At 47.0% G+C, this 26801-nt stretch overlaps 1 long non-coding RNA gene across 1 annotated transcript in view; it reads left to right on the top strand.

Moving 5' to 3' along the window:
* The first annotated feature begins 16829 nt into the window (after positions 1–16829).
* Positions 16830–26801, top strand: part of LOC134944510 (uncharacterized) — a 55762-nt gene continuing 45790 nt past the window's right edge. The window contains exon 1 of the long non-coding RNA XR_010181885.1: positions 16830–16912. This is a non-coding gene — a long non-coding RNA (uncharacterized LOC134944510). The remainder of the gene's footprint in view (positions 16913–26801) is intronic.

Consider the following 26801-nt stretch of genomic DNA (forward strand, 5'->3'; position numbering starts at 1 on the left):
TAAAATTACGCCACAATGTAGCACAATCTTATTCATCTTATACGTAATGCCCCACCCGTAGTAGTAGCGTCCTTATACGTAATGCCCCACCCGTAGTAGTAGCGTCCATATACGTAATGCCCCCCCAATAGTAGTAGTGTCCTTATACATAATGCCCCCCCAGTAGTAGTAGCAGTTATATGTAATGCTCCCCAACAGTAATATTAGCATCCTTATACGTTAAGCCCCACCCGTAGTAGTAGCGTCCTTATACGTAATGCCCCCCAGTAGTAGTAGCGTCCTTATACATAATGCCCCCCCAATAGTAGTAGTGTCCTTATACATAATGCCCCCCCCCGTAGTAGTAGCAGTTATATGTAATGCCCCACAACAGTAATAGTAGCATCCTTATACGTAATGCCCCACCCGTAGTAGTAGCATCCTTATACGTAATGCCCCCCAGTAGTAGTAGCAGTTATATGTAATGCCCCCCAACAGTAATAGTAGCGTCCTTATACGTAATGCCCCCCAGTAGTAGTAGCATCCTTATACATAATGCCCCCCAGTAGTAGTAGCAGTTATATGTAATGCCTCCCAACAGTAATAGTAGCGTCCTTATACGTAATGCCACCCCTGTAGTAGTAGCATCCTTATACATAATGTGCCCCCAGTAGTAGTACCGTCCTTATACATAATGCCCCCCCAGTAGTAGTAGCAGTTATATGTAATGCCCCACAACAGTAATAGTAGCATCCTTATACGTAATGCCCCACCCGTAGTAGTAGCGTCCTTATACGTAATGCCCCCCAGTAGTAGTAGCAGTTATATGTAATGCATCCCAACAGTAATAGTAGCGTCCTTATACGTAATGCCACCCCTGTAGTAGTAGCATCCTTATACATAATGTGCCCCCAGTAGTAGTACCGTCCTTATACATAATGCCCCCCCAGTAGTAGTAGCATCCTTACATGTAATGCCCTCCCAGTAGTAGCGTCCTTATATGTAATGCCCCCCAGTATTAGTAGCCTCCTTATACGTAATGCCCCCCTATAGTAGTAGCATCCTTATACGTAATGCCCCCCATAGTAGTAGCGTCCTTATACGTAATGCCCCCCCTATAGTAGTAGCGTCCTTATACGTAATGCCCCCCCTATATTAGTAGCGTCCTTGCATGTAATGGCCCCCCCAGCAGTGGCGTCCACAAAGTGCGCACACACAGACATACCTCACACACACACAATTCACACATATATACAAACACACACACCCCACCATATACACACACACACACACACACACACACACACACACACACACACACACTATATACACACACACACACACTATATACACACACGCACACACATTTCTCTCTCACCCTCCACTACCAAGTCTGGCTGGCCGTCACTGCAATGCTGATTCCACCACTGTTCAGCTGTCTGTTCCCGTGTAGCTCCGCCCCTCTATTCCGTGTAGCTCCTCCCCTTCGTGACGCCGTAGCTCCGCCCCCTTTTCGGGACCCGCACTGCACAGCACACAGCCCGCTGTCACAGGTGATTGGGGGGGGGGGAGGACAGGCACAGCAGCGGGCAGCTAGTGGCCATCCTCACCTCCTATACTGTAAGGTAGGGTCTTGCACCTGACTGCTGCTGGCGCTGGGTATGGGGTAGCTCCCTGCAGCAGATGCAGTTGACTCCGCCCAGCTCTGTGACTCCGCCCAGCGTTACGGGCACAGAGTCACAGATCAAGGCAAATATATAGGAGATGGCTATGTGTACAACTTTTATACATAGAAGACAAATAGTTAGCTGTAGGTCAGAAATCAATACTGTTAACAGTGACACAAACAATTGGCCCATCTGGGAGTGGCACTGCAGTGTCAGACAGGAGGGCAGATATAAAAAAAAAAGCCCCCAAACAGCACATCATGCAAAGATGAAAAAGAGGTGCAATGAGGAAGATGTATGACTAAGCTAAGCGACACAAACAATTGGCCCATCTAGGAGTGGCATTACAGTGTCAGACAGGATGGCACTTAAAAAAAATAAATAGTACCCAAACAGCACATCATGCCAAGAAGTAAAAGAGGGCACAGTGCTGTATATCACGGAACTAAACATTTGGGAGGAGCCACAATGCATGGAGATAACACAGATAATTTTGTGTTCATGTGGAGGGGCGGGGCAAAAATGACATGAAGCAGCATTTTTGCCCCGCCCCCTCCCAGCAGATCTGCAAATTGCAATATTTTCCAGTGACAGCGGGTGGGGCTTACTGACATGGAGAGCCGTCCCCACCCCTAAAGTTGTTAGCAGCATCTCCTCTCTGGAGTTACATAGTTGTTGAGGTCAAAAAAGACAAATCTCCTTCGAGTTCAACCTGTATTATAATTTTTATATTAATTAAATGCTGTATCCCTGGATATTTTTTCCTGCTAGGAATTTATACAATCCATTTTTAAACTTATTGATTGTTTCCACCATTACTACCTTCCCTGGTAGAGAATTCCAAATCCTTACTGCTCTTACTGTGAAGAACCCTTTTCTCCGTTGAGTATGGCATTCTTTTTCTTCTAACCTCAGGGGGTGTCCTCGTGTCCTATGTAGTGTTTTTTTGATAAACAAATCGTTTGATAAATCCTTGTATTGTCCCTTAATGTATTTATAAATATTAATAATGTCCCCTCTCAGCTGCCTGTTTTCAAGTGTGAACATATCTAACCTTCTAAGTCTTTCCTCATAATCCAGTGCCTCTAACCCCTTAACCAGTTTGGTGGCTCACCTCTGAACCCTTTCGAGTTCCAAGATATCTTTTTTATAGTGAGGTGCCCAGAACTGTACACAATATTCCAGGTGTGGCTGTACCAATGATTTATACAGTGTCAGGATTACACTCTCATCCCTTGTCTCCATACCCCATTTTATGCATGCTAACACCTAATTAGCTTTTGTTGCTGCATTTTGACATTGCGTACTGCTACTAAGTTTATTATCGATGAGCACTCCCAAATTTTTTTCGACTACCGTTATCCCTACATTTTCCCCATTTAGTTTATAGTCTGCCTGATTGTTCTTAGTCCCAAAGTGCGTAACTTTACATTTGTCTATGTTGAACCTCATTCTCCATTTATCCGCCCAGACCTCAAGTCTAAATAAGTCATTCTGTAGAGACTCAACATCCTTGTCTGAATTAATTACTCTACATAGTTTAGTATCATCTACGAAAATTGACACTGTGCTTTCCAGTCCCTCTCCTAGGTCATTAATGAATGTTAAACAGCAATGGCCTGAGTACTGAGCCCTGCGGTAGTCCACTGAGTACTGAAGCCCATTCACAGTACATCCCATTAACCCCCAGTTGCTGTTCCCTATTGAACAGCCAATTGCTCACCCAAGTACAAATAGTGTTTCCTACCCCAAGCTCTCTTAGTTTGAGAATTAGTCTCCTATGTGGATCTTTGTCAAAGGCCTTAGCAAAGTTCCTTATTAAGTTAGTTTGACATGACCTGTCCTTCACAAAGCCATGCTGATTCCTAGTAATAACCTTGGAGGTATCCAAGTACTCTAGTATGCTATCCCTTAATATACCTTCTAGTATTTTCCCCACTATAGTTGTCAAACTTACCGTTATATAGTTCCCGGGTGCGTTAAATATTGGGACTACCTCTGCTATACGCCAGTCCTTTGGTATCATTCCTGATCTAATTGACTCGCTGAAAATCAAGTATAGAGGTCTCGATATCTCTACGTTAAGTTCCATAAGAACCCTTAATTTTACTTAGTCTCTACCGGACTACTCCCTCGTTTTACCAAGTACCAAGCAACGGGTTGTTATTATAGTTTATGCTATGCTCTACTCTCGTCAACCTGTCCTCTTTTGTGAATACTGATGAAAAGAATTTATTAAATAAATCTGCTTTTTCCCTATCATCATTAATCAAGACATCCAACTCTTCCTTTAAAGGCCCAATATTCTCCCTTTTTAACCTTTTACCATTTATATACTTAAATAACTTTTTGGGGTTTGTTTTGCTCTCCTTTGCGATTTGTTTTTTGTTTTCTATTTTAGCTGCTCTGATTGATTTTTTACATTTTTTGTTACATTCCTTGTAGAACTGGAATGATTCCACTGTTCCGTCAGACTTAAATGCTTTGAAAGCACGACTTTTTTTATCCATTTGTTCCTTGACCTTCTTATTAAGCCACATCGGTTTGAATTTCCTACTCCTGTTTTTGTTGCCATTGGGAATCTACAAATGAGTGTACTTATTGAGCGCAGTTGTAAAAACATCCCACATTTTAGCAGTATTCTTACCATGATGTACAATTTCCCAATTGATGTCCTTCATTGCTTGTTTCAGCAATATGAAATTAGCTTTCCTAAAGTTAAAAGTCATAGTTAAACCCTTATATATCTCCTGGAGAGATGAAGAAAGTCGGCAAACATGCATTCATGACATTATAAATACCTCCCAACATTGGCAGAAGAGCAAAAGGAACACTATGGCGTAGTCCATCCAAAAAGGGGTGTGACCTATATAAAAAGTAGAGATGAGCGGGTTCGGTTCCTCTGAATCCGAACCCGCCCGAACTTCAGCTTTTTTTCCACGGGTCCGAGCAGGCTCGGATCCTCCCGCCTTGCTCGGTTAACCCGAGCGCGCCCGAACGTCATCATCCCGCTGTCGGATTCTCGCGAGACTCGGATTCTATATAAGGAGCCGTGCGTCGCCGCCATTTTCACACGTGCATTGAGATTGATAGGGAGAGGACGTGGCTGGCGTCCTCTCCGTTTAGATTAGAGACACTTGAGTTGATTTACTAATTTTGGGGAGCATTAGGAGGAGTACTCAGTACAGTGCAGCAGAGTTTTGCTGATAGTGTGACCACCAGTTTAATTTTAATCCGTTCTCTGCCTTAAAAAAAAACGATACACAGTCACATACCATATCTGTGCTCAGCCTCAGTGTGCTGCATGATAATATGATATATCATCTATGCATGTATATCTGACTGTGCTGAGTGCTCACTGCCAGTGCTCACACAGCTTAATTGTGGGGGAGACTGGGGAGCAGTTATAGCAGGAGTACAGTGCACACTTTTGCTGCCAGTGTGACCACTGACCACCAGTATATTGTCTGCCTGAAAAAGTTAAACAAACACTCCTGTGGTGTTTTTTTTTTTATTCTATAAACGCATTCTGCTGACAGTGTCCAGCAGGTCCGTCATTCAATATATTATATAAATATTTACCTGCAGTAGTGTTATATTTTTTTTGTTCATCTCTATCATCTCTATATTAGCAGACGCAGTACGGTAGTCCACGGCTGTGGCTATCTCTGTGTCGTCAGTGCTCGTCCATAATTGTATACCTACCTGTGGTGGGTTTTTTTTTTCTATCTTCTTCATACTAGTAGTTTAGGAGTCTGCTGACAGTGTCCAGCGGGTCCGTCATTATATTATATATACCTGCAGTAGTGATATATATATATTTTTTATATCATTATCATCTCTATACTAGCAGACACAGTACGGTAGTCCACGGCTGTAGCTACCTCTGTGTCGTCAGTGCTCGTCCATAATTGTATACCTACCTGTGGTGGGGTTTTTTTTTTCTATCTTCTTCATACTAGTAGTTCAGCAGTCTGCTGACAGTGTCCAGCAGGTCCGTCATTATATATTATATATACCTGCAGTAGTGATATATATATATATTTTTATATCATTATCATCTCTATACTAGCAGACATAGTACGGTAGTCCACGGCTGTAGCTACCTCTGTGTCGTCAGTGCTCGTCCATAATTGTATACCTACCTGTGGTGGGGGGTTTTTTTTTCTATCTTCTTCATACTAGTAGTTCAGCAGTCTGCTGACAGTGTCCAGCAGGTCCGTCATTATATATTATATATACCTGCAGTAGTGATATATATATATTTTTTATATCATTATCATCTCTATACTAGCAGACACAGTACGGTAGTCCACGGCTGTAGCTACCTCTGTGTCGTCAGTGCTCGTCCATAATTGTATACCTACCTGTGGTGGGTTTTTTTTTTCTATCTTCTTCATACTAGTAGTTCAGCAGTCTGCTGACAGTGTCCAGCAGGTCCGTCATTATATATTATATATACCTGCAGTAGTGATATATATATATTTTTTATATCATTGTCATCTCTATACTAGCAGACACAGTACGGTAGTCCACGGCTGTAGCTACCTCTGTGTCGTCAGTGCTCGTCCATAATTGTATACCTACCTGTGGTGGGGTTTTTTTTTTTCTATCTTCTTCATACTAGTAGTTCAGCAGGCTGCTGACAGTGTCCAGCAGGTCCGTCATTATATTATATATACCTGCAGTAGTGATATATATATATTTTTTATATCATTATCATCTCTATACTAGCAGACACAGGGGGTAATTCCAAGTTGATCGCAGCAGCAAGAAAGTTAGCAATTGGGCAAAACCATATGCACTGCAGGGGAGGCAGATATAACATTTGCAGAGAGAGTTAGATTTGGGTGGGTTATTTTATTTCTGTGCAGGGTAAATACTGGCTGCTTTATTTTTAGACTGCAAATTAGATTGCAGATTGAACACACCACACCCAAATCTAACTCTCTCTGCAAATGTTATATCTGCCCCCCCTGCAGTGCACATGGTTTTGCCCAATTGCTAAAAAATTTCCTGCTGCGATCAACTTGGAATTACCCCCACAGTACGGTAGTCCACGGCTGTAGCTATCTCTGTGTCGTCAGTGCTCGTCCATAATTGTATACCTACCTGTGGTGGTTTTTTTTTTTTTCTATCTTCTTCATACTAGTAGTTCAGCAGTCTGCTGACAGTGTCCAGCAGGTCCATCATTATATATTATATATACCTGCAGTAGTGATATATATATATATATTTTTTATATCATTATCATCTCTATACTAGCAGACACAGTACGGTAGTCCACGGCTGTACCTACCTCTGTGTCGTCAGTGCTCGTCCATAATTGTATACCTACCTGTGGTGGGTTTTTTTTTCTATCTTCTTCATACTAGTAGTTTAGCAGTCTGCTGACAGTGTCCACCAGGTCCGTCATTATATTATATATACCTACAGTAGTTATATATATTTTTTTTTATATCATTAATTATCATCTCTATACTAGCAGACGCAGTACGGTAGTCCACGGCTGTAGCTACCTCTGTGTCGTCAGTCACTCGTCATCCATAAGTATACTAGTATCCATCCATCTCCATTGTTTACCTGAGGTGCCTTTTAGTTGTGCCTATTAAAATATGGAGAACAAAAATGTTGAGGTTCCAAAAATAGGGAAAGATCAAGATCCACTTCCACCTCGTGCTGAAGCTGCTGCCACTAGTCATGGCCGAGACGATGAAATTCCATCAACGTCGTCTGCCAAGGCCGATGCCCAATGTCATAGTACAGAGCATGTAAAATCCAAAACACAAAAGATCAGTAAAAAAAGGACTCAAAAATCTAAATTAAAATCGTCGGAGGAGAAGCGTAAACTTGCCAATATGCCATTTAGCACACTTAGTGGCAAGGAACGGCTGAGGCCCTGGCCTATGTTCATGGCTAGTGGTTCAGCTTCACATGAGGATGGAAGCACTCAGCCTCTCGCTAGAAAAATGAAAAGACTTAAGCTGGCAAAAGCACAGCAAAGAACTGTGCGTTCTTCGAAATCACAAATCCACAAGGAGAGTCCAATTGTGTCGGTTGCGATGCCTGACCTTCCCAACACTGGACGTGAAGAGTATGCGCCTTCCACCATTTGCACGCCCCCTGCAAGTGCTGGAAGGAGCACCCGCAGTCCAGTTCCTGATAGTCAGATTGAAGATGTCAGTGTTGAAGTACACCAGGATGAGGAGGATATGGGTGTTGCTGGCGCTGGGGAGGAAATTGACAAGGAGGATTCTGATGGTGAGGTGGTTTGTTTAAGTCAGGCACCCGGGGAGACACCTGTTGTCCGTGGGAGGAATATGGCCATTGACATGCCTGGTGAAAATACCAAAAAAATCAGCTCTTCGGTGTGGAAGTATTTCAACAGAAATGCGGACAACAGGTGTCAAGCCGTGTGTTGCCTTTGTCAAGCTGTAATAAGTAGGGGTAAGGACGTTAACCACCTCGGAACATCCTCCCTTATACGTCACCTGCAGCGCATTCATCATAAGTCAGTGACAAGTTCAAAAACTTTGGGCGACAGCGGAAGCAGTCCACTGACCAGTAAATCCCTTCCTCTTGTAACCAAGCTCACGCAAACCACCCCACCAACTCCCTCAGTGTCAATTTCCTCCTTCCCCAGGAATGCCAATAGTCCTGCAGGCCATGTCACTGGCAATTCTGACGAGTCCTCTCCTGCCTGGGATTCCTCCGATGCATCCTTGAGTGTAACGCCTACTGCTGCTGGCGCTGCTGTTGTTGTTGCTGGGAGTCGATGGTCATCCCAGAGGGGAAGTCGTAAGACCACTTTTACTACTTCCACCAAGCAATTGACTGTCCAACAGTCCTTTGCGAGGAAGATGAAATATCACAGCAGTCATCCTGCTGCAAAGCGGATAACTGAGGCCTTGGCATCCTGGGCGGTGAGAAACGTGGTTCCGGTATCCATCATTACTGCAGAGCCAACTATAGACTTGTTTGAGGTACTGTGTCCCCGGAACCAAATACCATCTATGTTCCATTTCTCTAGGCAGGCGATACCGAAAATGTACACAGACCTCCGAAAAATACTCACCAGTGTCCTAAAAAATGCAGTTGTACCCAATGTCCACTTAACCACGGACATGTGGACAAGTGGAGCAGGGTAGACTCAGGACTATATGACTGTGACAGCCCACTGGGTAGATGTATTGACTCCCGCCGCAAGAACAGCAGCGGCGGCACCAGTAGCAGCATCTCGCAAACGCCAACTCTTTCCTAGGCAGGCTACGCTTTGTATCACCGCTTTCCAGAATACGCACACAGCTGAAAACCTCTTACGGCAACTGAGGAAGATCATCGCAGAATGGCTTACCCCAATTGGACTCTCCTGTGGATTTGTGGCATCGGACAACGCCAGCAATATTGTGCGTGCATTATATCTTGGCAAATTCCAGCACGTCCCATGTTTTGCACATACCTTGAATTTGGTGGTGCAGAATTATTTAAAAAACGACAGGGGCGTGCAAGAGATGCTGTCGGTGGCCAGAAGAATTGCGGGACACTTTCGGCGTACAGGCACCACGTACAGAAGACTGGAGCAACACCAAAAACGCCTGAACCTGCCCTGCCATCATCTGAAGCAAGAAGTGGTAACGAGGTGGAATTCAACCCTCTATATGCTTCAGAGGTTGGAGGAGCAGCAAAAGGCCATTCAAGCCTATACATCTGACCACGATATAGGAGGTGGAATGCACCTGTCTCAAGCGCAGTGGAGAATGATTTCAACGTTGTGCAAGGTTCTGCAACCTTTTGAACTTGCCACACGTGAAGTCAGTTCAGACACTGCCAGCCTGAGTCAGGTCATTCCCCTCATCAGGCTTTTGCAGAAGAAGCTGGAGACATTGAAGGAGGAGCTAAGACAGAGCGATTCCGCTAGGCATGTGGGACTTGTGGATGGAGCCCTTCATTCGCTTAACCAGGATTTACGGGTGGTCAATCTGTTGAAATCAGAGCACTACATTTTGGCCACCGTGCTCGATCCTAGATTTAAAACCTACGTTGTATCTCTCTTTCTGGCAGACACAAGTCTGCAGGGGTTGAAAGACCTGCTGGTGAGAAAATTATCAAGTCAAGTGGAACTTGATCGGTCAACAGCTCCTCCTTCACATTCTCCCGCAATTGGGGGTGCGAGGAAAAGGCTCAGAATTCCGAGCCCACCCGCTGGCGGTGATGCAGGGCATTCTGGAGCGACTGCTGATGCTGACATCTGGTCCGGACTGAAGGACCTGCCAACGATTACGGACATGTCGTCTACTGTCACTGCATATGATTCTCTCACCATTGAAAGAATGGTGGAGGATTATATGAGTGACCGCATCCAAGTAGGTACGTCAGACAGTCCGTACGTATACTGGCAGGAAAAAGAGGCAATTTGGAGGCCCTTGCACAAACTGGCTTTATTCTACCTAAGTTGCCCTCCCACAAGTGTGTACTCCGAAAGAGTGTTTAGTGCCGCCGCTCACCTTGTCAGCAATCGGCGTACGAGTTTACTTCCAGAAAATGTGGAGAAGATGATGTTCATTAAAATGAATTATAATCAATTCCTCCGTGGAGACATTCACCAGCAGCAATTGCCTCCACAAAGTACACAGGGAGCTGAGATGGTGGATTCCAGTGGGGACGAATTGATAATCTGTGAGGAGGGGGATGTACACGGTGATGAATCGGAGGATGATGATGAGGTGGACATCTTGCCTCTGTAGAGCCAGTTTGTGCAAGGAGAGATTAATTGCTTCTTTTTTGGTGGGGGTCCAAACCAACCCGTCATTTCAGTCACAGTCGTGTTGCAGACCCTGTCACTGAAATGATGGGTTGGTTAAAGTGTGCATGTCCTGTTTATACAACATTAGGGTGGGTGGGAGGGCCCAAGGACAATTCCATCTTGCACCTCTTTTTTCTTTAATTTTTCTTTGCGTCATGTGCTGTTTGGGGAGTGTTTTTTGGAAGGGCCATCCTGCGTGACACTCCTAGATGGGCCAGGTGTTTGTGTCGGCCACTAGGGTCGCTTAGCTTACTCACACACTGTCACAACTGAGGGCCTGAGCTGACGGGAGGCAGCCTCAGTTGTAGAGGCTGAGATGTAACGGAACCTGGGAGGTTGTATCAGACCCCTAGACATGTAAGTAACATGTAGAATAACTGCCCGAAGGCGTGACCACGACAACCAGGATAAAAGTCAATGATGTTTATTATGACAAACTCCGTAACACAGCAGCAGTAAAGGAAACATAAAAGTCAACAGAGGATAAATACAATTCCTGGGTACTACAGGGTGGCAAGGGCCACAGGCACTGGTAGTGTGAGACAGTTCTTATAATCTTCTAGTTGGAAAGTCCTTACCAGGCCTGACTGTAGCAATGGAGAGAACCCAGGATCGTACCAGCTGGTGTTCCAGGAAAGGCTGGGCTGCTGAAGATAAAACGGCTGCTGTGGATACTGGCTGGAACCAGACTGTTGTTGGTATGGAGTGGATACTGGCTGGAACCAGTTAAATAATAAACGAACTTGAGAGCGATGAAATAATAATGAAGTTTGGAGTTTGAGAGCGGTGAAATAATAATACCGGTGGAGAGTGGTAAACTGCAGAAAGGACACCGGCCCTTTAAGAGAAGCTGTACACTGCTGGAAGCTGGGCTGGAAGCAGGTGATTGATAATGAAGTTTGGAGTTTGAGAGCGGTGAAATAATAATACCGGTGGAGAGTGGTAAACTGCAGAAAGGACACCGGCCCTTTAAGAGAAGCTGTACACTGCTGGAAGCTGGGCTGGAAGCAGGTGATTGATAATGAAGTTTGGAGTTTGAGAGCGGTGAAATAATAATACCGGTGGAGAGTGGTAAACTGCAGAAAGGACACCGGCCCTTTAAGAGAAGCTGTACACTGCTGGAAGCTGGGCTGGAAGCAGGTGATTGTTGTAACTGGAAACAGGTGAGTCCAGAATGGATCGGAGAGTCAGGCTACACCGCAGATGGAATGCTGGTGCGGGTCTCTATAGCAGAAGTCTGGAGACAGGAGCTGGAACCTGGAAGACAACCACAGGAGAGAGACAAACTGGAACTAGGTTAGACAACCAAAGCACTGACGCCTTCCTTGCTCAGGCACAGCTTACTTATACCTGCAGCAAGGAAGGGGTTGGCTAGGCAATTATGCAAATCAACAATACAGACAGCAGATTGGTGGAAATGATCAGATGACAAAATCCAAGATGGCTGCGCCCATGCAGACACTTGGAGGGAAGTTTGGTTTGTAATCCATGTGAGAATTGAAACAGTAATGGCGACGCCGGCCACAGGAGACAGGAGACGCCAGACTGACAAGCGCACATTTAACCACGCGGGCACAGCGGAGGCCGCGGCTGATGAAATCACCACTCTGACATTCTGCATGTGGAAACTCAGGAACAGCGGGATCCGGTCCTGGAACGCTGAGCCAGCCTTAGGAGGCATCTGAAGGGTAAGTAATGGCGTCCAGATACCCGGATCGTGACAGCCAGCTACCTCATTGCGCCTCTTTTTTTTCTTCTTTGCGTCATGTGCTGTTTGGGGAGTGTTTTTTGGAAGGGCCATCCTGCGTGACACTGCAGTGCCACTCCTAGATGGGCCAGGTGTTTGTGTCAGCCACTAGGGTCGCTTAGCTTACTCACACAGCTACTTTATTGCGCCTCTTTTTTTCTTTGCGTCATGTGCTGTTTGGGGAGTGTTTTTTGGAAGGGCCATCCTGCGTGACACTGCAGTGCCACTCCTAGATGGGCCAGGTGTTTGTGTCGGCCACTAGGGTCGCTTAGCTTACTCACACAGCTACCTCATTGCGCCTCTTTTTTTTCTTCTTTGCGTCATGTGCTGTTTGGGGAGTATTTTTTTGAAGGGCCAGCCTGCGTGACACTGCAGTGCCACTCCTAGATGGGCCAGGTGTTTGTGTCGGCCACTAGGGTCGCTTAGCTTACTCACACAGCTACCTCATTGCGCCTCTTTTTTTTCTTCTTTGCGTCATGTGCTGTTTGGGGAGAGTTTTTTGGAAGGGCCATCCTGCGTGACACTGCAGTGCCACTCCTAGATGGGCCAGGTGTTTGTGTCGGCCACTAGGGTCGCTTAGCTTACTCACACGGCTACCTCATTGCGCCTCTTTTTTTTCTTCTTTGCGTCATGTGCTGTTTGGGGAGTGTTTTTTGGAAGGGCCATCCTGCGTGACACTGCAGTGCCACTCCTAGATGGGCCAGGTGTTTGTGTCGGCCACTAGGGTCGCTTAGCTTACTCACACAGCTACCTCATTGCGCCTCTTTTTTTCTTTGCGTCATGTGCTGTTTGGGGAGTAGTTTTTTTAAGGGCCAGCCTGCGTGACACTGTAGTGCCACTCCTAGATGGGCCAGGTGTTTGTGTCGGCCACTAGGGTCGCTTAGCTTACTCACACAGCTACCTCATTGCGCCTCTTTTTTTTCTTCTTTGCGTCATGTGCTGTTTGGGGAGAGTTTTTTGGAAGGGCCATCCTGCGTGACACTGCAGTGCCACTCCTAGATGGGCCAGGTGTTTGTGTCGGCCACTAGGGTCGCTTAGCTTACTCACACGGCTACCTCATTGCGCCTCTTTTTTTTCTTCTTTGCGTCATGTGCTGTTTGGGGAGTGTTTTTTGGAAGGGCCATCCTGCGTGACACTGCAGTGCCACTCCTAGATGGGCCAGGTGTTTGTGTCGGCCACTAGGGTCGCTTAGCTTACTCACACAGCTACCTCATTGCGCCTCTTTTTTTTCTTCTTTGCGTCGTGTGCTGTTTGGGGAGTGTTTTTTGGAAGGGCCATCCTGCGTGACACTGCAGTGCTACTCCTAGATGGGCCAGGTGTTTGTGTCGGCCACTAGGGTCGCTTAGCTTACTCACACAGCTACTTCATTGCGCCTCTTTTTTTCTTTGCGTCATGTGCTGTTTGGGGAGTAGTTTTTTGAAGGGCCAGCCTGCGTGACACTGCAGTGCCACTCCTAGATGGGCCAGGTGTTTGTGTCGGCCACTAGGGTCGCTTAGCTTACTCACACAGCTACCTCATTGCGCCTCTTTTTTTTCTTCTTTGCGTCATGTGCTGTTTGGGGAGTGTTTTTTGGAAGGGCCATCCTGCGTGACACTGCAGTGCCACTCCTAGATGGGCCAGGTGTTTGTGTCGGCCACTAGGGTCGCTTAGCTTACTCACACAGCTACCTCATTGCGCCTCTTTTTTTTCTTCTTTGCGTCATGTGCTGTTTGGGGAGTAGTTTTTTGAAGGGCCAGCCTGCGTGACACTGCAGTGCCACTCCTAGATGGGCCAGGTGTTTGTGTCGGCCACTAGGGTCGCTTAGCTTACTCACACAGCTACCTCATTGCGCCTCTTTTTTTTCTTCTTTGCGTCATGTGCTGTTTGGGGAGTGTTTTTTGGAAGGGCCATCCTGCGTGATACTGCAGTGCTACTCCTAGATGGGCCAGGTGTTTGTGTCGGCCACTAGGGTCGCTTAGCTTACTCACACAGCTACTTCATTGCGCCTCTTTTTTTCTTTGCGTCATGTGCTGTTTGGGGAGTAGTTTTTTGAAGGGCCAGCCTGCGTGACACTGCAGTGCCACTCCTAGATGGGCCAGGTGTTTGTGTCGGCCACTAGGGTCGCTTAGCTTACTCACACAGCTACCTCATTGCGCCTCTTTTTTTTCTTCTTTGCGTCATGTGCTGTTTGGGGAGTGTTTTTTGGAAGGGCCATCCTGCGTGACACTGCAGTGCCACTCCTAGATGGGCCAGGTGTTTGTGTCGGCCACTAGGGTCGCTTAGCTTACTCACACAGCTACCTCATTGCGCCTCTTTTTTTTCTTCTTTGCGTCATGTGCTGTTTGGGGAGTGTTTTTTGGAAGGGCCATCCTGCGTGACACTGCAGTGCCACTCCTAGATGGGCCAGGTGTTTGTGTCGGCCACTAGGGTCGCTTAGCTTACTCACACAGCTACCTCATTGCGCCTCTTTTTTTCTTTGCGTCATGTGCTGTTTGGGGAGTAGTTTTTTGAAGGGCCAGCCTGCGTGACACTGCAGTGCCACTCCTAGATGGGCCAGGTGTTTGTGTCGGCCACTAGGGTCGCTTAGCTTACTCACACAGCTACCTCATTGCGCCTCTTTTTTTTCTTCTTTGCGTCATGTGCTGTTTGGGGAGTGTTTTTTGGAAGGGCCATCCTGCGTGACACTGCAGTGCCACTCCTAGATGGGCCAGGTGTTTGTGTCGGCCACTAGGGTCGCTTAGCTTACTCACACGGCTACCTCATTGCGCCTCTTTTTTTTCTTCTTTGCGTCATGTGCTGTTTGGGGAGTGTTTTTTGGAAGGGCCATCCTGCGTGACACTGCAGTGACACTCCTAGATGGGCCAGGTGTTTGTGTCGGCCACTAGGGTCGCTTAGCTTACTCACACAGCTACCTCATTGCGCCTCTTTTTTTCTTTGCGTCATGTGCTGTTTGGGGAGTAGTTTTTTGAAGGGCCAGCCTGCGTGACACTGCAGTGCCACTCCTAGATGGGCCAGGTGTTTGTGTCGGCCACTAGGGTCGCTTAGCTTACTCACACAGCTACCTCTTTGCGCCTCTTTTTTTTCTTCTTTGCGTCATGTGCTGTTTGGGGAGTGTTTTTTGGAAGGGCCATCCTGCGTGACACTGCAGTGCCACTCCTAGATGGGCCAGGTGTTTGTGTCGGCCACTTGGGTCGCTAAGCTTAGCCATCCAGCGACCTCGGTGCAAATTTTAGGACTAAAAATAATATTGTGAGGTGTGAGGTGTTCAGAATAGACTGAAAATGAGTGGAAATTATGGTTATTGAGGTTAATAATACTTTGGGATCAAAATGACCCCCAAATTCTATGATTTAAGCTGTTTTTTAGGGTTTTTTGAAAAAAACACCCGAATCCAAAACACACCCGAATCCGACAAAAAAAATTCGGTGAGGTTTTTTTGAAACGCGTTCGAACCCAAAACACGGCCGCGGAACCGAACCCAAAACCAAAACACAAAACCCGAAAAATTTCCGGTGCACATCTCTAATAAAAAGGGGCATGGCATGCGCACAGCGTCTATTCACCGCTGCTCTGCTAAGTAGAGAAGTGACTGACAGGAGCCTCCTAACTGCCCTCCCCTTCCCCCTCACAGCGGGACACTGCGGCCTGCAGGTTGGACAATCCCAAAAAACCAGGACTGTCCCGCAAAAATCAGGACAGTTGGGAGGTTTGCATTATATCAATGTAAAAATTTTATACAAAATAATCATGCATAGGAGACCACAAATAGGTTGAACTCGATGGACAATTGTCTTTTTTCAACCTTAGATACTATGTTACTATGTTATAACATTTGGACTCAGAAGCGTTTCTATAGAGGAGGGGACCCGTGTGCAGACTCCATGTGTGGGCCCCCTCCTCTCCTGTAGCAGTCACCGCCGCTGTCCGCTGCTCTCAGCACCGAGACTCTGGCACAGTGCCAGAGTCTACAGCGCATGTGTAGGACTCCGAAAAAATGGCAGCAGCGCCATTTTTCCGGAGTCCTGCGCATACGCTGTTGACTCTTGCACTGTGCCAGAGTTTCTAGTGCGCTAGCAGCGGCGGTGACGGCTACAGGAGAGGAGGGGGACCACACACAGTCGCCGATGGACGCCGGAAATGTAAGTATAGAAGAAATGGGTGCAGTGTGTGCGGTGTGGGCCCCCTCTGGACCCAGGGGCCCTTGTGCCCCGCACACACTGCACCCATTATAGATACGCCAGTGTTTGGACTGTTGACATAATGTCTATGATGTCATTCAATGTGGACATTCTGATGTCATCATTCGGTATAGTGCTAAATAAATCAAATTGCCTTTTTAAGGGCTGATATTTTGAGGACAGTCTGTTGCCACAATCGTGGATTTGCTGTTTGGGAAAGGTGGATAGATACAAACTTGAATTCTTGTAATAGTAATAAAGAAAAAAAAAGTTATTAGTGTACAGTATGTCAGATGTAAAAATGAAAAACAAAGCATGGCGTGGGCACTGCATACAAAAAATGACTAACATTGACGTTGGAATGTGTTCAATTTAAAAAGAGACAAAATAGTCTCTGCACAGGGGTGGGGATAATAAAACCAAACACAACAGCAGTGAAAGGGTTAAGATATTATACTTGTCACTTCCTGCTCACATCTCATTGTTTTACATTACGTTGCCTGTCTCTGTCTCACACCCCGCAGGAAACCAGCGCTGGTAGGGGACTGAGAGAATAACGGTAAGCAATACATTATATTTCATTTATCTACTTCTTATAATGTAACCCCCGGTGTAATAATCAGCATTGTTTCTGCCTGTTTCTAATGGATGCAGAGCAGAATATTAGCATTTACAGTAACCAAAAGCAGGTTTGTAACTTGTTGCGGACATAACTAAAAAAGAGTGACTGCAGGCAGGAGTGTCTAGAGATAACAGCTGTGTCGGGATGTCAGCTTGGGGTGAGGGTCCGCTATAGAGGACAAAGGACAGAAGAGGTAGAGGACGGTTACATCTCTTGGCAAAACACCGTTTTTTTCTGTCAGAAACCATTTAACCTAAAGAATGTATTTGGAATGTGGTAGGAAACCGGAGCTATGTGAGTAAAGGTTCAGCAGCTCCCTGGCAGTCCCGGCCTCACGAGTGACACAAATGTGCTAACGACCTGTCATTAAACAATCCATCCTGTGCCTCACAAATAAAAAGATATGCAGGGAAATGCAACTGAAAATCGTACGATGCATCGTATGTGCATAAAACATTGGGCCTAATTCAGACCTGATCGCTGTGCTGCAAATTACACTGTCCAGCGATCATAGGTGTGCGCAGGGGGGGTGCCCGGTGCGCACAGGCACCCCCTAATGTCTGGCACCCTGATCTCACATGCCTGATGCAGCGATCACCGAGCAGGCTGATTACTGTCCCCTCTGCGCTGCACCCTGTCAGGACTGCATTACTGACCGGACGCCTGGGTGAATCAAGGATGCCACCACCCACCCGTCACACCTGCCACATGCCCACCTCTCTCCTTCTATGCTATGCCAACGCCAGAGACTGATGAGGAGCAGCATGCAGCCAGCGTTCCTCTTAGGGAGACAAATTCAATACTGGCAGGCGGCCAGCAGCAGCAGCATTGACACGTCACTCGTTTTTCCAGCAGCAGCAGTACTAGTCTGCGACTGTCAGTGTCAGTGAGTAAGCTGCTGCAGCTTGCAGGGGAAAGAGAGGGGGAGCCAGACCAGGCTGAGGAGGAGCAGTGTAATTGCAGTGAGTGCCATCAGGGGTGTTTGTTTGCTGCACTCCACAACATCTGACAATGCATCTGCTTTATTAGGATTGGTACAAGGGTGGATATTTTATATTGCGTTGACCATCAATAGATGGTGCTAGACACGCCCAAAAGGGTGTGCTAGACACACCCCTCCGACGGTGCACCCCCTAATAAAATGTGCTGCGCACGCCTATGTGTTAGGGTCTCCTGCCCTGTGCTGCCACGTCGTCATGGCAACCGGGAGACAAGTGCTAGCGGAGTAACCTGAGCGCAGCTGATACTCCGGTTCGGGTCTTTTGCTGTGCAGTGGTTACAGGCTCTGTGCACGGCAGGGGATCCGGTGCTGGTTTTTGTGCTCACAGTCTGTGAGGTCTGAGTGGGGCGTGGACAGCACCTGCTTTATAAGGCCTCTTCTCAGGTTAAGCAGATGCTGCTGAATCTTTGTTGGTTAGTCAGTTCCTGAAAGTTAGCCAGTACTGTGTAGCTTTGTATTTGTTGTTGCTTACTGCAAATAGGCCTGGGGATTTGGTACTACACTCTGCCAATCCAGACCTAGCAGTAAGACTGGAGTCAGTCGTTTAACCTGCTGGGGTTCTTTTGCTACTCTGTGAACTTAGCTGGTTTGCGGCTGTATTCTCAGACTGCCTGCCTAAATCCTGTCTCACTGTGCAAGGTGTTCAGGTATTCAGTTTAGTGGCAGTAAGCTGAACCTGTGCACTGCAAGTGAGGATTAGGATTGTGGAGACTCTCCTTGTGTCTATCATTCCATCTCTGACCAAGGAGTTTACTGCCACACCCGTTGGTAACCCTTTAGGGTTTTGCTGTTGCCCTTAGCAACAGCATTTCGGGTTCTCTACGTATTAAAACACAACATCTTGCTTTTTTCATCTGAGCATTCCTAATAATAGGGAGACACCCAGTTTCTTAGCCTCTGGGCTTCTCTGTTCACTTTGTGTTTATTTTGTTACCCCATCACCTTCTGTGTACGTAATGTCATATTCCCCAGTCTGTCTGTGAGTTCATTTGTTTTGCATCCCTATCCGTTCAGACACCAGTACATTCCTGCAGGCACTGGTGTGCATAACAGTTCAGACACCAGTACATTCCTGCAGGCACTGGTGTGCATAACAGTTCAGACACCAGTACATTCCTGCAGGCACTGGTGTGCATAACATATTCAGCAGCCAAATACTCCTGTTGAAATTTTGTGGGAATATGGAGCATACCCCTCAAAATACGTTGCAACAGGTGGTCGATCAGGTGCAGGTCCTGACTCGACAATTTAATGATTTGTCCATTAAAATGCACACCTCCCAGGCCGCTGGCGGAACTCCCGCAGCAGCAGCACCTTCAGGGGTTAAGGAGCCGAAAGTAAATCTCCCGGATCGTTTTTCTGGAGATCGCTCGCAGTTCTTTTGTTTCAAGGAGAGCTGCAAGCTGTACTTCCGGCTTAGGCCTCAGTCTTCAGGGTCGGAGATTCAGCGGGTGGGCATAGTGATTTCCTTGCTACAAGGAGACCCACAGGTCTGGGCATATGGGTTGCAGCCTGACTGTCCGTCGCTTAAAAGTGTTGATGCTTTTTTTACGGCACTGGGCATGTTGTATGATGACCCTGACAAGACGGCCTCAGCCGAGGCTCAGATTTCGATCCTTAAGCAAGGGCGAAGGCCAGTTGAGGTTTACTGTACGGAGTTTCGGAGGTTGGCCCATGATACCCAGTGGAATGACCCAGCCCTGAGACACCAGTACCGAAGAGGTCTTTCTAACCAGATAAAAGACCAACTGGTACAATATCCCTTGCCTGATAGCTTGGATCAGCTCATGCAGTTATCCATCCGGGTGGATAGACGGCTGAGAGAGCGTAGGCTTGAAAGGGAGACCGAGGTTTCCTTCTTTCCCAAGGGAACCTCAGACTCTGAGGAATTTTCCGAGGAGCCTATGCAGATTGGGGCTATCCGCCTCTCCTCGCGTGAGAAGACGCGGAGGAGACAGCAGGGGTTGTGTTTGTACTGTGGGAATAAAGGTCATGTGGTAGTATCATGCCCAGAAAAGCCGGAAAACTTCAGGGCCTGAGGGTGATGGGAAATATCCTGTCAGGCCAGAAGTCAGAATTTCCCTAGAAGACTTTTATCATTCCGGTGACCTTGAAGATCCTCGGTCAAACTGTCAAGACTGAGGCCTTTGTGGACAGTGGGGCCGACTGGGTTTTTATGGACCGCCAATTCGCCCTGAAACACTCTGTTCCCTTAGTACCCTTGGCATCGGAAATTGAGATTTGTGGGTTAAACGGGGAACCATTATCCCAAGGTAAAATTACCTCTTGCACTAGCCAGATTTCTTTGTTTATTGGAGCCACACACTCTGAAAAATTGTCCTTTTATGTGACTGTCTGTACTTTTGCCCCATTGGTGTTGGGGTTACCCTGGTTAAGGGCCCACAATCCTCAATTTGACTGGGTCTCTGGGGAGATTCTTAGTTGGGGTACTGATTGTTTCAGGAGTTGCTTGAGCCTTCCAGTCAGGCTCTCGCAGCTAAGTTTGCCAGGATTGCCAGGGTGTTATGCAGATTTTGCGGACGTGTTCTCCAAAAAAGTTGCAGAGGTACTACCTCCCCATCGCCCCTATGACTGTGCCATTGATTTGTTGCCAAATGCTAAGCTTCCCAAGAGCAGGTTGTACTCCCTGTCACGTCCTGAGACTCAGGCTATGGCAGAGTACATTCAGGAGAACTTGGCTAAGGGATTTATCAGACCTTCACAGTCTCCAGTTGGGTCAGGGTTCTTCTTTGTGGGTAAAAAGGACGGTTCGTTGCGACCCTGCATCGACTTCAGGGAATTGAACCGTATCACGATTAAAAACTCATACCCACTGCCTCTCATTTCGGTCTTGTTTGACCAGCTTCGTACTGCCACCATTTTTTCTAAGATTGACCTACGCGGGGCGTACAATCTAATCCGAATAAGAGAGGGGGATGAATGGAAGACTGCCTTTAATACCCACTCAGGGCATTATGAATATTTGGTGATGCCTTTTGGGCTCTGTAATGCCCCGGCAGTCTTCCAGGATTTCATGAACGATGTACTCAGGGAATATTTGGATAGATTCTTAGTTGTATACTTAGATGACATCCTAATCTTCTCCCATTCCCTGGAGGAACATCGGAAGCATGTACGCTTAGTCCTCCAGAAACTCAGAGACCACCGGCTTGGGGCGAAGCTGGAGAAGTGCGAATTTGAAGTTCAGCAAATCGCATTTCTAGGATATATTATCTCCCCAGAAGGTTTCCAAATGGAGGGTTCCAAGGTACAGGCAGTCCTGGATTGGGTGCAGCCCACTAGTTTGAAGGCGCTTCAGCGTTTCCTGGGCTTTGCAAATTTTTATAGACGATTTATCGCTGGATTTTCGTCTATAGTGGCGCCCTTGGTGGCACTCACTAAGAAAGGGGCGGATGTTGCTCACTGGTCTTGTGAGGCTAAAGCGGCTTTTGCCCGTCTCAAAAGGGCATTTGTCTCGGCCAAGGTGCTGCGACACCCAGATCCAGAGCGTCCTTTTGTGGTGGAGGTGGATGCCTCTGAGATGGGTATTGGGGCAGTGCTCTCTCAGATGGGAGTGTCTGATAATCGCCTTCATCCCTGTGCTTACTTTTCCCGTAAATTTTCGCCTGCCGAGATGAATTATGACGTGGGTAACCGGGAATTGTTGGCTATTAAGGATGCACTCGAGGAGTGGAGACACTGGCTTGAGGGGGCTAAGTTTGTGGTCTCAATTATCACCGACCATAAGAATCTGGCATATTTAGAGTCAGCGAAGCGTCTCAATGCCAGGCAGGCACGATGGGCTTTGTTTTTTGCTCGCTTTAATTTTTTGATAACATATCGCCCTGGGTCAAAAAACATCAAGGCTGATGCGCTCTCGCAGAGTTTTGCTCCAATCCAGGAGACCACCGAGGAGCCGTTGCCCATTGTGTCCCCATCATGTATTAAAGTGGGCATTACCCAGGACCTCTTGTCATTAGTCCTTAGAGCACAGGAGCAGGCTCCTCCAGACCTTCCGGTAGGTCTTCTGTTTGTGCCTCCTAGGTTAAGACAGCGAGTGTTCCTGGAATTCCATGCCAAGAAGTCGGCAGGTCACCCGGTATTGCCAGAACTCGGGAGTTGCTATCTAGGGCGGTGTGGTGGCCCTCGGTGGCTAAGGATGTGGATCAGTGGGTTCGGGCATGTGACATCTGTGCCCGAAATAATACTCCTAGAGGGGTTCCTGTTGGCCCATTACATCCACTCTCTATCCCATCTAAGCCAAGGACCCACATTTCAATGGATTTTGTGGTGGACTTGCCCAAATCCTCGGGGATGACAGCCATCTGGGTTGTCGTTGACAGGTTTTCGAAGATGGCGCACTTCGTTCCACTGGTTGGGCTGCCATCGGCCAGACGCCTGTCTGAATTATTTATGCTGCATGTTGTGCGTCTCCACGGGTTGCCACTTGATGTGGTCTCTGACCGCGGATCCCAGTTTGTGGCCAAATTCTGGAGGGCATTTTGTTCCGATCTCCAGATTTCTGTAAGCTTGTCGTCAGGCTACCATCCGCAGTCTAATGGGCAGACTGAAAGGGTGAACCAGTCCTTGGAGCAGTTCCTCAGGTGTTATGTCTCCAAGTGTCAGACTGACTTGGTTGCTCATCTGTCCATGGCGGAGTTTGCCTATAACAACGCGGCTCACTCTGCTGCAGGGATCTCTCCCTTCCTTTGTGTGTATGGGCATCATCCTAAGGCCAATTCTTTTGACCCCCTGGACTCCACGCCTGGTGGTTCCTCTGTGGTTTCTGTCCTTAGAGGTATTTGGAGGAAAGTGAAGAAAGCCCTTGTGTCTGTGTCATTAGTGACCAAAAAGGTTTTTGATAAGCGGAAAAGACCCTGCAGCTTCAAATTAGGAGACTTCGTCTGGTTGTCTACCAAGAATTTGAAGTTGAGACAGCCATCTCATAAGTTAGGCCCCCGGTTCATCGGCCCTTATAAGATCACCAGGGTAATCAATCCGGTGGCATTTCAGTTAGACCTGCCCCGTTCTTTGGGTATCAATAAAACATTTCATTGTTCCCTTTTAAAACGGGCGATTAGTAATCCTTCTTCCAGTGGAAGACCTTCTCCTCTTCTGATACGTGGCCAGAAGGAGTTTGTTGTTGAAAGGATTCTTGACTCCAAGATGGTTCGGGGTCGACTGTCATTTTTGGTGCACTGGAAGGGGTATGGCCCGGAGGAGCGGTCGTGGGTGCGCAGTTGTGATCTTCATGCCCCCAGACTGATACGCTCTTTCTTCTCGCAGTTCCCCCATAAACCCGGTGGTAGGGGTTCTTTGACCCCTCGTCAGAGGGGGGGTACTGTTAGGGTCTCCTGCCCTGTGCTGCCACGTCGTCATGGCAACCGGGAGACAAGTGCTAGCGGAGTAACCTGAGCGCAGCTGATACTCCGGTTTGGGTCTTTTGCTGTGCAGTGGTTACAGGCTCTGTGCACGGCAGGGGATCCGGTGCTGGTTTTTGTGCTCACAGTCTGTGAGGTCTGAGTGGGGCGTGGACAGCACCTGCTTTATAAGGCCTCTTCTCAGGTTAAGCAGATGCTGCTGAATCTTTGTTGGTTAGTCAGTTCCTGAAAGTTAGCCAGTACTGTGTAGCTTTGTATTTGTTGTTGCTTACTGCAAATAGGCCTGGGGATTTGGTACTACACCAATCCAGACCTAGCAGTAAGACTGGAGTCAGTCGTTTAACCTGCTGGGGTTCTTTTGCTACTCTGTGAACTTAGCTGGTTTGCGGCTGTATTCTCAGACTGCCTGCCTAAATCCTGTCTCACTGTGCAAGGTGTTCAGGTATTCAGTTTAGTGGCAGTAAGCTGAACCTGTGCACTGCAAGTGAGGATTAGGATTGTGGAGACTCTCCTTGTGTCTATCATTCCATCTCTGACCAAGGAGTTTACTGCCACACCCGTTGGTAACCCTTTAGGGTTTTGCTGTTGCCCTTAGCATTTCGGGTTCTCTACGTATTAAAACACAACATCTTGCTTTTTTCATCTGAGCATTCCTAATAATAGGGAGACACCCAGTTTCTTAGCCTCTGGGCTTCTCTGTTCACTTTGTGTTTATTTTGTTACCCCATCACCTTCTGTGTACGTAATGTCATATTCCCCAGTCTGTCTGTGAGTTCATTTGTTTTGCATCCCTATCCGTTCAGACACCAGTACATTCCTGCAGGCACTGGTGTGCATAACAGTTCAGACACCAGTACATTCCTGCAGGCACTGGTGTGCATAACAGTTCAGACACCAGTACATTCCTGCAGGCACTGGTGTGCATAACACTATGCCAGCGATCAAATAGTCGCCACCTAAGGGGAGTGAAAATTCGCCCTGTGCAAGTGTGCAATTGCATGTCTACTCTGTGAGAAAATTCCCCTCAGTCAGCGGACAGCTGCAAAACCATTCGCATCGCACTCACCATCGAATGTTTTTCCCATTCTGTGCAGTGTTTGCAGTCTTATTCCTCCAGTGCAAGGAAATCAGGCTGCTCGGGTTCGGAGCTGACGTCACACACCCGCCCTGAAAACGCGTGGGCACACCTGTGTTTTTCCTGATACTCCCAGAAAACAGCCAGTTACCACCCACAAACGTCCTCTTCCTGTCAATCAGCTTGCAAACACCTGTGCGATCGAAAATTTTCGCACCATCCTGTTGCTGTTTGGCGACGCACACCTGTGTTTTTCCTGATACTCCCAGAAAACAGCCAGTTACCACCCACAAACGTCCTCTTCCTGTCAATCAGCTTGCAAACACCTGTGCGATCGAAAATTTTCGCACCATCCTGTTGCTGTTTGGCGACGCACTTGCGCATTGCGGTATATACTGCTGTGCGAGTTCAAACAACATCGATCAGGTATGTATCGGGCCCATACATTACGACGGATAATATGTGCTGAAACGTATGATTAGAGGATGCAACATTCAACCCGTGGGGACCGCACATCGCATCGTATACAAAACATGCACAATGTGCACACGATGCATCATATGAGGCGTCGAAATCATGTAATACACGATATCGACCTAGTGTATGGCCAGCATTACAGTTATTGGATAGACACTGCCTAGTTGGGCAATCAATAGGTTGACCCCATATGGGTCGACCTGGTCAAAAGGTCGACAGGTAAAATGTCAACTTTGTCTAAGGTCGACAGGGCTCAAAGGTCGACATGGCAATGGTTGACACAAGTTTTCGTGCGGTTTTCACGTTTTTCAACTTTCGCTTGAGTTACAATCCACGTGGACAATGATTGGGAATAGTAACATGTGGCGAGCTGTGTGGTAGCAGAGCGAGACACCTTGTCCGTGCGAGGGTACACGTTTGCACTAATTGTGGTCACGGGTCTTGAAACATACAAAATGACACCCAAAAAACATAAAAAAACTTGTGTCAACTTTTTTTGTGTTGACCATTTCTATGTTGACCTTTCATACCAGCCAACCTTTTTTACTGTCTATCTTTTCCATGAAAACCTTTAAAACCTGCCGACCTTATGTTCATGTCACCTAGTGACTATTATACAGGTGAAACTCAGAAAACTAGAATATCGAGCAAAAGTTCATTTATTTCAGTAATTCAACTTAAAAGGTGAAACTAATATATTATATAGACTGATGCAAAGTGAGATATTTCAAGCCTTTATTTGTTATCATTTTGATGATTGTGTCTTACCGCTTAAGAAAACCCCAAATCCAAAATCTCAGAAAATTAGAATATAGTGCTGCAGATCGGAAAGGAAACAGTGCAGGATACCTATCAGACCTCATCAGAAACATTGGTCCTCCACCATCGATGCTTGCTAACCATCGATGGTGGATGGCCATTCCTACCCCATTTTTTGTTGCTACTGTACACTAGAGTCTTAAAAGGTTAGTAAAAAAAAAATGCATTGCACCATGTTTTATGGTAGTTACGTAGGTCAAGATACCAGCGTCGGAATCCCGACCACTGACAATGCCGCCAGCCGGAATTCCGGCTAACAGGGGCTATTCCCACTTCCTACTGGGAATAGAACCTGTGTCGAGCCACAGAGCCCGCAAGTGGCTTCGTTGCGCTCACCTCCCTGTCGGCATTCTGGTGGCCAGGATTCCAGCATCGGTATGCTGGCAGCCGGACCCGGACACCGGAATCCCATACCCAACGCATTTTATGCATGTGTTTAACTAATAGTATTATGCTACCTTCACGTGGGAGAAAGCATAATACTGTATATCAGCAATTGCTACATGCAATTCCTCCTACACCATGCTGTCTTTCTCCTACACTCTGTCTGTGCTGGCTACGCGGGGGCGGGGCAGCAGTGATGTAGGTGGTCTGACTCCAGCACACACCCGAGATGCTCCACCCTCTTCTGGTGTGGTAACATTTTATGTACAGTATGTGCATGATTATAGGCCTTATTCAGTAGCATTAGCTACTAAGGTGCGAACGCATCTCGCTGAATATCAGCCGTACGAGCCCTTATTATTATTACATTTCCTGTCCAGTATTTTTAAGCATTCCTCACACACACATTTTGCATGTTCCATACAAAGAACATTATTAAATTTTTCACAGTAATATTGTGTTTTTCTATCCTTACTGATGCATTTGCTGCATCTTCCTCATTTTCCTGGCGGGGACAATTTTTTTGTACAGCAGTGATTACAGGCCCTCAAAAGAGTTACTTCAGTACTGACGCTGGGTCTCTCAGACCTGGTAGACCAAGGAAAGGGCTGTTGCCGCAATAGAGACTATCACATCGTTATGCTTTATCTGTTCTGTCAACGCATAGTAAACAGGGTATCCGGACTCCAG

The sequence above is a fragment of the Pseudophryne corroboree genome, chromosome 7 (assembly GCF_028390025.1).
Source record: "Pseudophryne corroboree isolate aPseCor3 chromosome 7, aPseCor3.hap2, whole genome shotgun sequence".
NCBI classification, from domain to species: Eukaryota; Metazoa; Chordata; class Amphibia; order Anura; family Myobatrachidae; genus Pseudophryne; species Pseudophryne corroboree.